The 12,678-nt window shown below is 42.5% G+C and overlaps 1 protein-coding gene across 2 annotated transcripts in view; it reads left to right on the plus strand.

The window, feature by feature from the left end:
- Positions 1-2,157: 2,157 nt before the first annotated feature.
- The window catches only part of PCMTD1 (protein-L-isoaspartate (D-aspartate) O-methyltransferase domain containing 1), a 43,130-nt gene continuing 32,609 nt past the window's right edge, over positions 2,158-12,678 (plus strand). Inside the window, exons 1-2 of one of the 2 annotated variants that reach the window (XM_026050074.1) lie at positions 2,167-2,222; positions 3,711-3,766. The gene's annotated coding sequence lies outside the window, so the exon portion shown is untranslated. Of the gene's footprint in view, positions 2,223-3,710; positions 3,767-12,678 lie in introns of both variants that reach the window. The other variant, XM_026050073.1, reaches the window with a different exon arrangement.

Here is a 12,678-nt window from a genome sequence, read left to right on the forward strand (position 1 = left end):
CTGCTTAAATCTGCATAGAAAATAAGAACACTCCAAATAGCAAAGTTTTGGAGATACAGTAACTTAAATAAGACATTATTTAATGGGAGTTAAAGGATGCTCACTGTTCTGTTCTTAAGTGCTCTAYACAGGTTTTGAACTCAACTAATTTATACAGAGCTTTGACAGAGCTGTCATGTAAGTCTTGAGCTGACACGGGTTTCTGGGAATGTGTTAACTTACACTTGTATGAAAAAAACGGTCGTCCAATTTATGCACATCTCAAATTTAAAATGAAGTGGCAATAAGTATATTTCACATCAAGATGCAAAGGTTATAACTTATTACAAAAGAAAATATGCACCTTACTTCTGGCTTGATGATGGATGACATGACTTAAATTAGATTTGCAGGACTGTGTATGTTTGAGAGTAGAATTTCCTACAAAGCCTGAACACGGGGGCTTCTACTTTTCAGCTTTGAGAGAATGACCTTCCCATCCCAAACTGACATGTCCATCTGCTGCAAATTAAAGGAAAATGGAATCAGCTCAGCATAACATTAATTTGGGAGGGAAAGGAGACAAACAACATCAACAAAGTTTCCTCGAAATTAAATAAGCATAAAGTGGCATAACTTGATTCTGGAGTGAATACTGGTATGATTAAGTCTACTTAGTCTAACAGGTAACGAGTGCTGGTCACATGAGAACACCAAGTGTGTAATGGCATGAGAAGGAATGAAAAGTAACAACAGTCTATTTATGCAACAGGTGGGGAATTACACTTATTACCTCAACCCAAAAAGCTGTTAATGAAAAAGTGTTTAACAGTCAGGCCTAACAGATGTGATTTATTTCATGAGAACACAGCTTGTTTCAAGGTGATTGTTTTTTTCTTCTCCCTTCTATTTGTCTTGTGATGGAGCGCACCAGTTCATGCTTGTGTGACTCACATTTCTCAGCCTAGTTAGCAAAAGTGGGGAATTATTTTTTTGTCTTAGTCCTGCAGAAGCTGCCAGTTACTCCCACCTGAGATGCTGCTCTCCACTGTGCCCTTAGCTGCTCCTTATKAGCTGCTCCTTCCTCCCCTCTTTCCCTCCCCAACTAGGTAATACTCATCGCTGGCCTCTTACCAGCTACATTTTTATGTAGCTCATTTCTCGACGTTTTTTATTTAGAAACCCCTACTCTGCCAGTACTCAAACTCTGGCTAAAACTCAAAACCTTACGTCTCGGCTCTATTTTTGCAAATCTCTCAACACCAAAACCACTYCAGTTTAAAATTATCACTGTGAACGCTACCGGGTTACTTATACTGATGTTTCTGTCACTGTAGCTTCACTTTTTGGTCTGCAGGTTTCCACGCCCAGCTGGCTGAAGTCCCTGAACACCGAACGCCTGTGGCCGGGTGCAGTGAACCTTGCTCATTCCACAAGTGTGAATGCCACCAGTTTTCTGACCCTCACCCCCTCGCCTCCAGCCGTTCTCACTCTCTTCCTCGAAGGGAGGACAAAAAAAAAAAAAAAAAAAAAAAAAAAAAAAAACCAGCATTTTTTCAAGTTTTCTCGTTTTTCAGAGTAGCTTTTTTTTTTTTTTTTTTTGCCTTCCTCTAAGAGGTCTTACAACAAGCTGCGTGAGCCCCTCCGGCCTCCTGCCGGCGCTGGAGGGTCCCCGCCGCCGTCCCGCTCCTCGCGGGCTCCGTGTCCTCCCGGCCGCCCCCTCCATGTCCCGGCCTGCTCCCGGTCCCCTCCCCCTCCCCCCGGGCTGCCCCGCTGCAACGGCGGCTGCTGGGGGAGAGGAGGGATCGTGCCTCGCTCCCAGCGCCGCAAAGAGGATCCCACCCTCCCTAGGCAACTGCTGACGAAGGCCGCGAACGCCGCGCTCCCATTGGCCCAGGCRCTGGCCAAGCGCGGCCAATCACGAGGCGAAGCGATGCTGCTCCTCCATCCCTATTAGCCGGAGGGGGAGGGAGAGCGCTACGCGCGCCGCGGGGTCACGTGGCCTCTGTTTACATCCTCTCAGCTGTTGGGCCCCTCCTCCCCTCGCGGCGCTCGCGTCAACACAAACAGCGGCGCGCGGGGCAGCGCCGAGGCCGCGGCGGCTCCGGGGGCTCCTCCGCGGCGGCGGCCGCCTGCCCTGCTCCTCCTCTCCCTCCCTCCCTGCCCGCCGCCTCCGGGCGCCGTCGCTCCGCGTAGGCGGCCGAGCCGCCCTTCCGCCTACACCCCCCGGGCAGGGGGTCGCGGTGAGTGCCCCGCGCGCGGGCCGTTACGGGCGGCCGTTGGAGCTGGGGGCTTGGCCAACGGGCGTCGGTAGCGTCCGCGGCCGGAGCGGGGCCTCGTGGGGCCGTTTCCCAGCGGCCCGGACAAGGCGAGCGCCGGCGGCCGCCTCTGGCTCCCCCTGCGGGGCTGAGGAAGCCCGGGGTGAGGGGGAGGCGGCCCCTGCTGCTCTCTGACCGGCCTCCTCTCTCGTCCTCTCGCTGCCTGCGCCGTGACTCGTCCCCGGCCCCGGTGAGGGGGTCCGCGGGGCCGCGCCGGTGTGAGGGAACGGGGGGCTAGTGGGGGGCTCCGGGCTGGGGACGCGGGCGGGAGTGCGGCCGAGGGGCAGGGCCCGGCGGCGCTGCCTGCTCCGCGCCGCGGTGTTGACTCGGGGGACGGGGAGCGAGGGCGGCAGCGCGCCCCGCTCCGCAGTAACGCGGGGTCCGGTGCGTGTGGTGGGGGCAGGCTCGGCGCGCCCCAAGTCGAAGCGTTGCGGAGCGTTTGCGAAACGACGTTTAGTTTCCAAAAAAAAAAAAAAAAAAAAAAAAAAAAAAAAAAAAAAAAAAAAAACAACCCCCCAAAAAAAACAAGGAAGCGAGCTGCGGTGCGGGGAAGGCTGTTCCTTTCCCCCAGGCGCAGCCGAGGGGCGGGCGGCACTTTGTTGACATGCAGCGAGTGCGCGGGGCCGCGGGCCGCGGCCGCCTCCGCGCGGGCCTGCGCGCACGTTCCCCTCTGTTTACACCGCGGCCTCCGCTCCGGCCCGAGCGCGCGGGGGAGGAGCAGGAAGCAGCGCCGGGGCCGCCGCCGCCTCCCGCCCGCTTCCTTTGTTGTCCTGCGGCCCGGGGGCGGCCACCGGGTCCCCCCCCGCCTCGCCGCGCAGCCCGAGCGAGGGGGAAGGAGCAGAGGCGCCTGTGGGAGGCGCAGCCCGCGGCCTGGGCCTGGCTCGGGCAGCTCTGCCGTCACCCGCGGCCGGAGCGAAACGGGAGGGAAACAAGACAAAAAAAAACCCAAACCAGCCTGTGATAGGGAGAGAAGATTCCTTCAGTTTGGTGGTGAAAGGCAAAGGGAAACATAATCTAAGTGAGAACAGAGGTTGAGCTGCTGCAGCGTGCACAGAAAGTGTGGTTACCTTGCAGGGCTTTTCTGACCGCTGTTCYCTTCCAGCGGGTGGTCTGTATCCCTGCCAGGCTTTTACTCGGTCAAGGCCGGCCGAATTGCAAACTTAAGCAGAGAGGTTAGGTTTCCTCTGATAAAGAGCAGTAAACTGCGAGTGAGACGCAGAAGTCCCAGATAAGGGTAGTCGGCACTTTAATGAATTAATGAGGATACTCAATCCCCCTTGACCCTCTTCCGTATTAAAGGGAGTGCTTTTAAGGTATGAAAATCTAGAGGTAATAAATATCAGAACTGAGTGCCTTTGTAACTGTAATTCACTCTAAATGAATCGTAATGTATAATACATTTTTTTTTCACAGGACTCTTTCTTACTCTGAGTACTGGACGGCCCCTCTCAGGAGTGAATCGGGCTTGGGTAAATGGAGCTGTTCTCTCTAGGACTCCTAGCTGATTTGTTGGAGAAAAAAAAATGAAAAAGAAAAATTTAAATGTGTAGGTGGACAAAGTGTGTGAAAAGTCCAAAGCAGTATCTTAACTAACTTTGAAAGAATAAATAAAACATAATTATATTAATGTAAGAAGTACATGACTGAGGTCAGAGGATCACAATGAAGGCTTTGGAGCTGGCTTCTTAGCCAGATGTTCTTGGCAATGGTCAGAGCCCCACAGAAGTGCAGGGGAGAACAATTGGGTGTTGTTGGGAGGTCTGCAGTGAGGAAGATGTCACGAAACTGCAGCAACAGAAAAGGTTATGTAATATTAAATTTATGTCCCAAACAACTGAATTTTATCTCTAGGTCTCCACTGGGTTAGGTTACTTGCTGCATAGCCTCATGTCTTCAYTCTAGAATCCTTGTAAAAATCTTTCAGTCTCTGTTAAATGGTTTTACCTGTGGATTTTTCATCCGAGTCATTTCTTTTGTCATTCCTCATAGATATTTCGCCATCTACTTTGGACTTTGTACTACTTGTTCTATTAATTTATGAAGCCCTGTCATTTTTACACTACTGATTTTGTCATATTGGCAGTTTTTACTGTTTTGTCTTCTCTTTTTCTTCCATTGTCTGCACCAAACCCAACAAATCTTTTAGAAAAGGCTTTGGCCTAATAAAAGACTAAGAATAGAAAGCAACTGCCCAACTTGTATCATAGTTTTCTGTTCCTGTGCTGGACCACAGCAGAGACTACAGTTGTTTGGCTATGTTTTAGTAATCTAGAAGTGCAGCTGGTTTGGGATTATAGGTGTGTGTTCTGAAGCTGCAGGTACGTTCAGRTGTGATGTCAGTCTCAAGAGAATAGGCTTTCTGTGACTTGCCCTAGGCAAATGTGAAAGAACAAGACAATGACTGCTGAATTTCAAATTTCTACTTTGGAGCGTAGTTAGCAACAGAATATTTTCCTCCCTTTCAGAAGTGTTTCTGTAGCTTAATACAGATAGTATTTTTTTCAAAGAATTTTTCCAGTAAGTTTTATATTGATAATGTAAGATTTCCTCAAAACAACACATTAAAAGTAATTTGGAAATCGGTATCTACTATGGGAATGTGCATCTCAGTTTTTCAATGCATATCAAGAAATAACTAAAAAATGTAGTCATTGGCCTGTATTATTTCAGGATGAACGTCTTTATTCTGACCTGTTCTCTTCAGTTCCTACATGGTTTGCATTTTCAGTGAGTAATACCACAGAAAAATGTTTTGTTCTGAACTATAGGTGCTTCTCTGAAGCTAGTCATTAATTAGCTCTCAGTTTAAGAAAGTCCCTTGGAATCTACAGATTTGGAATAATCCTTCCTGCAAGCATCATTGATAATTACATCATCAGATTATTTTACCTACTTGGAATGTAAAATTCTCAGTGCAAAGGCTCCCATCTTGTTTTGTAAATGAATAATCAGGTATGTGACTAGCCCAAAGGCACTTCATGCATCTTCTGGCAGGTTTAGAAGTTAATCTGTGTGCTTCATCTTCACTAACCTTGTGAAGTGTACTTTGTGAAGTAGTGACTCAAAACACAGGAAACAAGGACATATTTCTGTGCTTGTTTGTGCTGTTTGCTTTAGTTTTATTGACTGCTCTTAGAACAGGGCTGTGTGATGTCATTTTGCTTTCAGTTCACATTTAAATAAATGTCTAGAAAAGCACTGATGAAATAGCATGAATGTGAAGGTTTTTTGAAGGAACTTTTTAATATATCTACTTCACAGAAGCATGCTAACACTTTTTTATTTCCTTTTCTCTTAGAGTTCTAGGGAGTGAAGTAGTTGGTATAAAATGTGGGTCTAATTACATTAAAATATGAGGAAACAGCTGCTGTGCTCCATTTCCTGTGAGGCTTATTTGTGTACGGGATGTTAATGAGAGTCTTCAGGCCTGCTGAACACAGGTTCTTAGCAGTTGCTTACGTTTTGCTGTGTTAAGAAAATYGGGCTGCCCTTTCAGGCCTTGAAGCAAGGATAGAACTTGTAGCAGCCTAGGATGTTGAATATCACTTTTTTAGTGGCAAATGACTACCCAGTTGACATTGGGAAGAGTAAATTTTCCATTGCTTTTGTTCTCCATGTGCATCATACTGAATTTCTGTTTGAGAGTCAGTATCACTACTTCAAAGTTGAGAGTAAAGTTAATTAGGAGCTTGAAATAGTAAAGATTATGTGTGTATTTCTTTTTAAAAATGCTACAGATGCTTAGTTTGCAAGATGCAATAAAAAAAAACCCTATGCCTTAAATTGATGTCCATAACCATAAATTGTGCTTCATTTTAAAGAGAAAACAGTGTTTTAGAAGTCACCATAGAGCAGTTAAGCAAAAACCCAACCCTACAGTCCTAAAATAGTGTAGAGGTGACATCAGGAGTCACCATGGTAACCCATGGACTGCATATTCTGGTGTCTTCTTGGGTGGAGGAGTTGTAGAGTGGGGGAAGTGAAGATGGAACAGGAATTAACCATTACTCTGGTTGGAAGGTTGTTTTGTGGCAGAAAATGAGTTGTAGTGCACTGCTCAGAAGATACTTTAAATGAAGGATAATTTTGAACATCTGGCTTTGCTTTGTAGAGTGGCAAGAAGAAGGCTTGTTTCTTACAAATACAGAACATTAATTTCTATGGATTGTATGAAATTGAGTTTTAAGATGAAAAGGAAGCTTGGTATTGAGGCTTAGGATTTTTTTCTCTTAAGTAATACATTTTACCTTTTCTTAAAACAGCATTGCTCAATATATTGTTAAAAATTAATGCAAAAGTTAGATTTGCAATTTTTTTTTCTGGCATGTGGCATGAGAGACTTTATGTTTAAAAGCCTCTGTGTTACATTCTGAATYGCTTTGCAACAGGAACTTCTAATTAAGGCTTAAGCTTAGAGATCAAATGGTTTGATAGCAACATACTGCATTGCATGTTGGTACCACATTGCAGATCTTAGAAGCTACTTTAACCTAGTAGTCTAGTTGTACTTTTAGGTGTTGTGGGGTATCTGTCAGCATGGAGCTGTTAGGTATGACRCAGGATCTATGGAAGAATTCTGCCTTTTCTTCCTGCCTTTTGAAATTTAAACAGAGCAGTTTAAGACATTCTCTTTAAGTTTAGTCTTTTTTCARGACTTGAAGAGAACAACCAAGTGTTACTTATTTTGCTTGAACCAATACAGTTATTTTCAATTACATTCAGTAAAACATGTATTTGGCCTTTACCACGTTATATATTTCCTCTCAAAGAGAATATCTCATAGATGACATGTCCGTCTTGCCGGGTTTATTTGTTTTGCTTTGCTTTTCTGAAAGCAAAAGGAAATTGCTTCTCTGAAGAAGCCATAAATTGATGTAGGTATCTCATATGTAAGGTAATAGTTATTTAAACTGTTTATGGTAATAGCTAGTGAATCCAGAAAGTGGTATGTTTGTGGTGTGCCTGTCAAAAGTGAAAAGCTTTATTCCTATGAGAGTTTGTTTTAACACTGAAAGAGGAATTAGGACCGTGTGGGGAGGACATGAGAAAGGAGTGCTAGTTTTTAACATTTGTGGTACGTCTGTAGGACRTGCTTTCAGTAGACATTCAGGAACTGCCATGTGAGTTTCCTGACAAATGTAAGAAAGAAAAACGCAGGCAATACTGCTGAGCCCCGTGAGCATCACAGTGCTATATAATGGTCCTACATATGAAAGTCAAAAAGAGCGGAGATTTGGAGACCATGGCTTGGTGTCTTGATGCGTGCAAACTTTTTCTGAAAGATGTGACTAAAACTGCTGAAATGAATATTGCTGAAAGGATTAATTTAGAAGATGAGATGCTTAGCTTCAGCAGAAGGTTAAAGCTTAATATTTCTGCAATATTAATAATTTCAAGTAATCAGGAGAATTATAAATATTGTTATTAGGAAATCATTTTGCCACTGAGAGAGTTGATTTTTATCTGAAAATGTTTCCCTTAGACTCAGAAAGTATTTGTTCACTCTTGTTGTTCTTTTGGATTATGTCAGCAGAGGTCTGCTGGCTCTTCTCCTGAGCCAYGTGACCCTGCTGTGTATTTGCAAAACTCCCCCTTTTACCCTTTTGAAAGTGAAATATGTTGCATTTTTGTTTTCATCCAGTGTGATCAYCTGCAACGTAATCACTTAATCTTTTCTGTGTTGTTCAAACTCCAAATTTGTCATTATTGCAGTCAATAGGTCAGTGAAACTGGCAGGACAATGAAAAGTTGAGTTGCTGAGTTTCTTTATAACTTCCAGTGAGCTGACAGTTGGAGCATATGAGTCCCACAGGCTGTAATCACCRCTTATTTACTTCAGTTAATTATGCATTCATTGTGACTAAGACTCATTACTGCCTAGTTTCCTGAGATTGTGGTGTCTTCTGGAATAACCCATTTTTCAAAAAGCTGTTGTAGGATTTGACTTCTCTATTCTGGGATGCTTTGGATAAATTAGTTGGTATGACTAAAGCAGGTTATGTGACTGCAGCAGCCTCTGGTGTTATGGTCTGTAAACTACATTTGTCAGGTGAAACCCAGGTGCTTTTCATCACTGAACAGAAAATATGGGGTAGGGTTAGGGGATAAAGGTTTTGCTTTTGCTGTTGAAGTGCACAGCTGCAACATCAAGCAGTGGTGAAAAATTGTCAGCTTTCATGTTGTGATGGAATATTTGTCTGAGTGTCTGGAAATGGTTACCTGAGTGTTTACAAATGTTCTAAACCCTTGGTTACTAACTTCTAGGTTTGAACATCTGCAGTTGCTAGTACTGTAGGTAGGTTGAAACTTCAGAAGCATAGATTTGCTAGTACTTGATTCTTRCGTGGAAGCAAAACGATGCATAAGCATTTTCAAATTAAAAATGCTGTGCATGTATACTCTGGTTTCTGTATTTTAAAGAAGACCTGTGAGGGTTTTGTTCAAGTCCTTAACCATTTTTGGCAGTACTAGAAGCTGTTATGATTTCAGGCCCCCTTGAGGTTGTTTTGAGACCAGAGGCAGGTTGGAACACTTGTGAGGAACAGCTATCATTTGAGCAAACTTCTGAAATAGGGGCCATTTACCAAGTTCTGTTCAATTTTAGACAGTAACTGTATGAAATTGTATTGATTTTAATATCCCTTTTAAAAGCTGTATTTCTGTCCTGTAACCTTAGCTAGAGAAACTAGAGACTAGGCAGATTAAAAGCTTAATATGACAGTATGCAAACCAGTCGTTTGGTATAAACTGTAAAATGATTTCCCTTGACTGCTTTCCCTCTTCTGCCTGAATAAATAACCTTCAAAAGGATACCCTAAGCCAGAAGTGCCATAAAAGAATGTAAATAGCAATGTAAAACTGTTTATGCCTTTTTTTTTGAAGAGGACAAGCAGCAGAAAATCTTGAAGTAAAGGAAATATGYTGATAGTTCTCTTAAAGTAGAAGATTTGTAGTTTAAAATAGTTCCACATGGGATTTTTGTTTATGTATTCTTTTTAGAGAATAATTGATGAGATGGCCAGAAATTAGTTTCTTCTATATTTATGTAAGTTTTTCATAGAAATGCCTTAGAAGTCAGGTGAATAAATATAACTCCAGCTTTTTTCATAAAGTAGTTAAATGGTTTCCTACTGCACAATTTCCTGAATTTAAAATAAATCCATAGAATCTTCTCTTTGATAAGTTACTCCTTTTGAAACAGTCCACTTAGTCACAGGGGAAAGGTCTTTTTTTTTTTCTTCTTTTGTGATTAGACTTCCATCCTGATTTAACCTTTTTTATTTGAAAGTATTAATGATTCTTTTCTTTTATAAAGTAAAACTAAATCCTGCTTTTTCATGTATGTTTAGCCATGTTAAATAGCCTCAAGATTTGGGGCCCTAAGGAGGCAATGCATCTGTTACCAAAACTCGTGTGACCAGGCTTGATTTAAGTGCTGATGACATCTGAAGCATTCTGAGGATATCTGAGTGAGTAGACTTGGGAGAATTTGAATATGWGGTTAATGTTTGGATTGCTGCTTTCTAACAAGGAGCTTTCAAATATCATTTACAATAATGGCTTAAGAATTATGTCTCAATGTAAATCTGTCATCTGAGTTTTCATTTAAGTATGCATGGCTTTATATGTGGCACTTTATACATTAAGTTTTTGTCTAGGAGTTGCTGAGTATGGAAGCCCAGTAGAGGTGAAGCTGATGCAGCTCCATACCCCAGGTCCAAGCAGGAATGAGACTGTGTATCTGTTCCCAAGGGTGCACACAAACCTTGTGTGTGGGTCTTACACAGCCACAGAACAACCCCCAGGCAGAACCACAGATTGAAAACACAGCACCAGTGACTTCATCATGTACCCTTCTCTGGCTAAGCAGGATTTAGACCCATTAGTGGGAAGTAAATTTGGTATTGATCCTTTCAGTAACTGGCAATAGGGCTACCATGTCTGTGGCACCTGGARCATGCTTGGGGCTCTTGGTCAACACCCAAAACACCATGGTCTCCAGCAGCTGTTCTGGACCCCTTGCTCCCTCCAGTAGCTAGCTGCTTCAGTTGTTTTCCACATATCCACACCTGCCTACCCCTGGCTCCCAAACCACTTATCCTGCTCTCTTCATATTTGCTAGTCATCATGCACTAATATAGAAACCRTTGCTCCTGTTTTTGTCACCATGGGTACATTGTCTTTGTGACTTGTGGTCCCACTGMAGTTGCTGGGAGGTACACCTCTATCCATAGCACAGAGGATAGAGCACAGAGAAGAGTAGATCCTCCCCACCCAGGAAAATAGTTAGAAATAGTTTAATGAAGTGGCAGGGCAGACTGTGATCGCTGGATGCAGGACATGGCCAGACAGACATACTGACCAGCAGCCTGTTTTCGGGTGACTGCCCCCCTTTATCTCGCTATTTTTCCCTCTCTCTTGTTCTCCAAGCCACATTGATTCCTGTTACCCTGCCTTTGGTTCCTCCCCTGAACTTCCCAAGGCTAGTCTTGTACAATTGCCAAATGTTCCTCCTCTGCCTCCTATAATAAGTCTCATAGCTCCCTAGGCAGCAATGCCAGGCGCACTCAGTCTGAAAGGTGCTCTAGGGAGTTCAATCCCTCCTGCTGACCGGGTGCTGATGGAGCTCTAGATAACCTTGGGAGGACCTGGTTTATTGTATTCGTTGGCATTCCTTGCCAGTCCATGTCTGTGCTCCTTGATGAGTGTAGAAATGACCTTTTTTTAATCACCTAATATTTTTAGTTTTACCTTTCCAATGTGCTGGCAAAGAGAGCGTAGTTGTTCACAAAAATGAAGGGCATTGGCAACAGTACTTCAGCTCTAAACTTTCATTTGTAAGCTGAGTTGACTGTATTTTCTGAATGACTTTTGCATAAAGACTTCTTTTGATATACCTTTAAGTGCGTATTTCACTTTTAGATCTTGATAGTTTTATTAAGTTACAGTTTTCTTGGTTAACAATATTAAGTATAGAAAGTGTCTTTTATACAAAAAACAGGTATGGAATATCTTAAATAAATGAGATTTTTGGGCAAGATTAAGCCATTTTAAAAGGTGTTGGTGGTTTATGGATTTACATGGTGTATCTGGAGAATGAAGCAGATCATGACATGGGTCTTTAAAATGTGATGAGTCTTAAAGAAGATGCACAGGCTTTGAGGAATAAAGGGAAGGAACTTCTGTACAAGACAAGACACTTTTTTTTTTTAAACCAGATAAATTTAAGTAATCATTACAGAATTAGATTTCTTTTTACCAAACCAGGGTAAAATTGGTTACTTCAATGTGATTCTTTGCTTTCTTTAATGAAAGAATTTAGGAATCAATTGGGAGTAAAAGATATTTTTTTTTGCCTCACAGCTCTAAAGAGCAGAGAAAGAAATGGTCAACAAAAGACGAGGCCTTACTCATTCATCTTCTTAAAGGCCTAAGTAATAAAATAACTCTTCAAAACATACCACTGTAATACRTGGATCATATTAAGAGTCTAGTAAATGTGATTCTGGTTATAAAACTTGACATTTTCTTTTAAAGGATTGTGGTTTTTGCATTACTAAAGACCGTATAGATATAAAGACTTTTCTTGCTCTTGTGCTTGGCCTTTGTACAGGGTATCAGATTCCACCTAGCAGAAACCTACTRGGAATCTCACTGTTGCTGAACTGATAATTCAGCCTTGCACAGTACTCCTTTGACTAGTATCTCATAAGATACAAATCTAAACAAAATAAGGAGTTCACTGTTTTAGAAACAAACATTTTGGTAACAATGTTATGGCATGAACAATTCTTACTGCATGCTTTTGTAAGTTWTCTATGTAAAGCTCTCAAAACCCCGAAGGTTTTAGCTTGATAAAGTTGACTTTTTGTTTGAGGTCTTTTTTCCTCTCTCTTCTGTAGAGCCTGCAGTAAATACATAGCTCTAAGATGAGGTTTCAAGTGACAGGAATGTAACCATCTTCTATTTTTACACTTGACCTCATTTCTATTTTCTTTTGCTAAAGGCAACAGGCGTATGTTGTTATGTTGCTGCTGGAAGTAAGTTATTTAAATAACTTGAAATGTTTATGTGCAGCAAGCTTTCAAACTCTGTCAGTGGCTGAACTACTGAATGTATTGTCATTGCCTACATTTAACCTTCACAAAACTATATGAAATATGACTTGATCTGTTTAAGACTACAGCTTCAGAACCTAYCTTTTTCAGTAATAGGTTAGGGGGGTATGTTTCAGTTTCTGCATTGAAGCTGTTTCATATTTCAGCATAAGACCTTTTTTTTTATTCCCTTCTAACTGTTACCTGTTTTTATAAATGTGAAGCTGAAAGGAAAGATCTGCTGTTTAGTCTGCTGCGTATCATTAATGTTCTACAGATAACTA

The sequence above is a fragment of the Nothoprocta perdicaria genome, unplaced genomic scaffold, assembly GCF_003342845.1.
Source record: "Nothoprocta perdicaria isolate Ctin4 unplaced genomic scaffold, notPer1 scaffold_65, whole genome shotgun sequence".
Classification (NCBI taxonomy): Eukaryota; Metazoa; Chordata; class Aves; order Tinamiformes; family Tinamidae; genus Nothoprocta; species Nothoprocta perdicaria.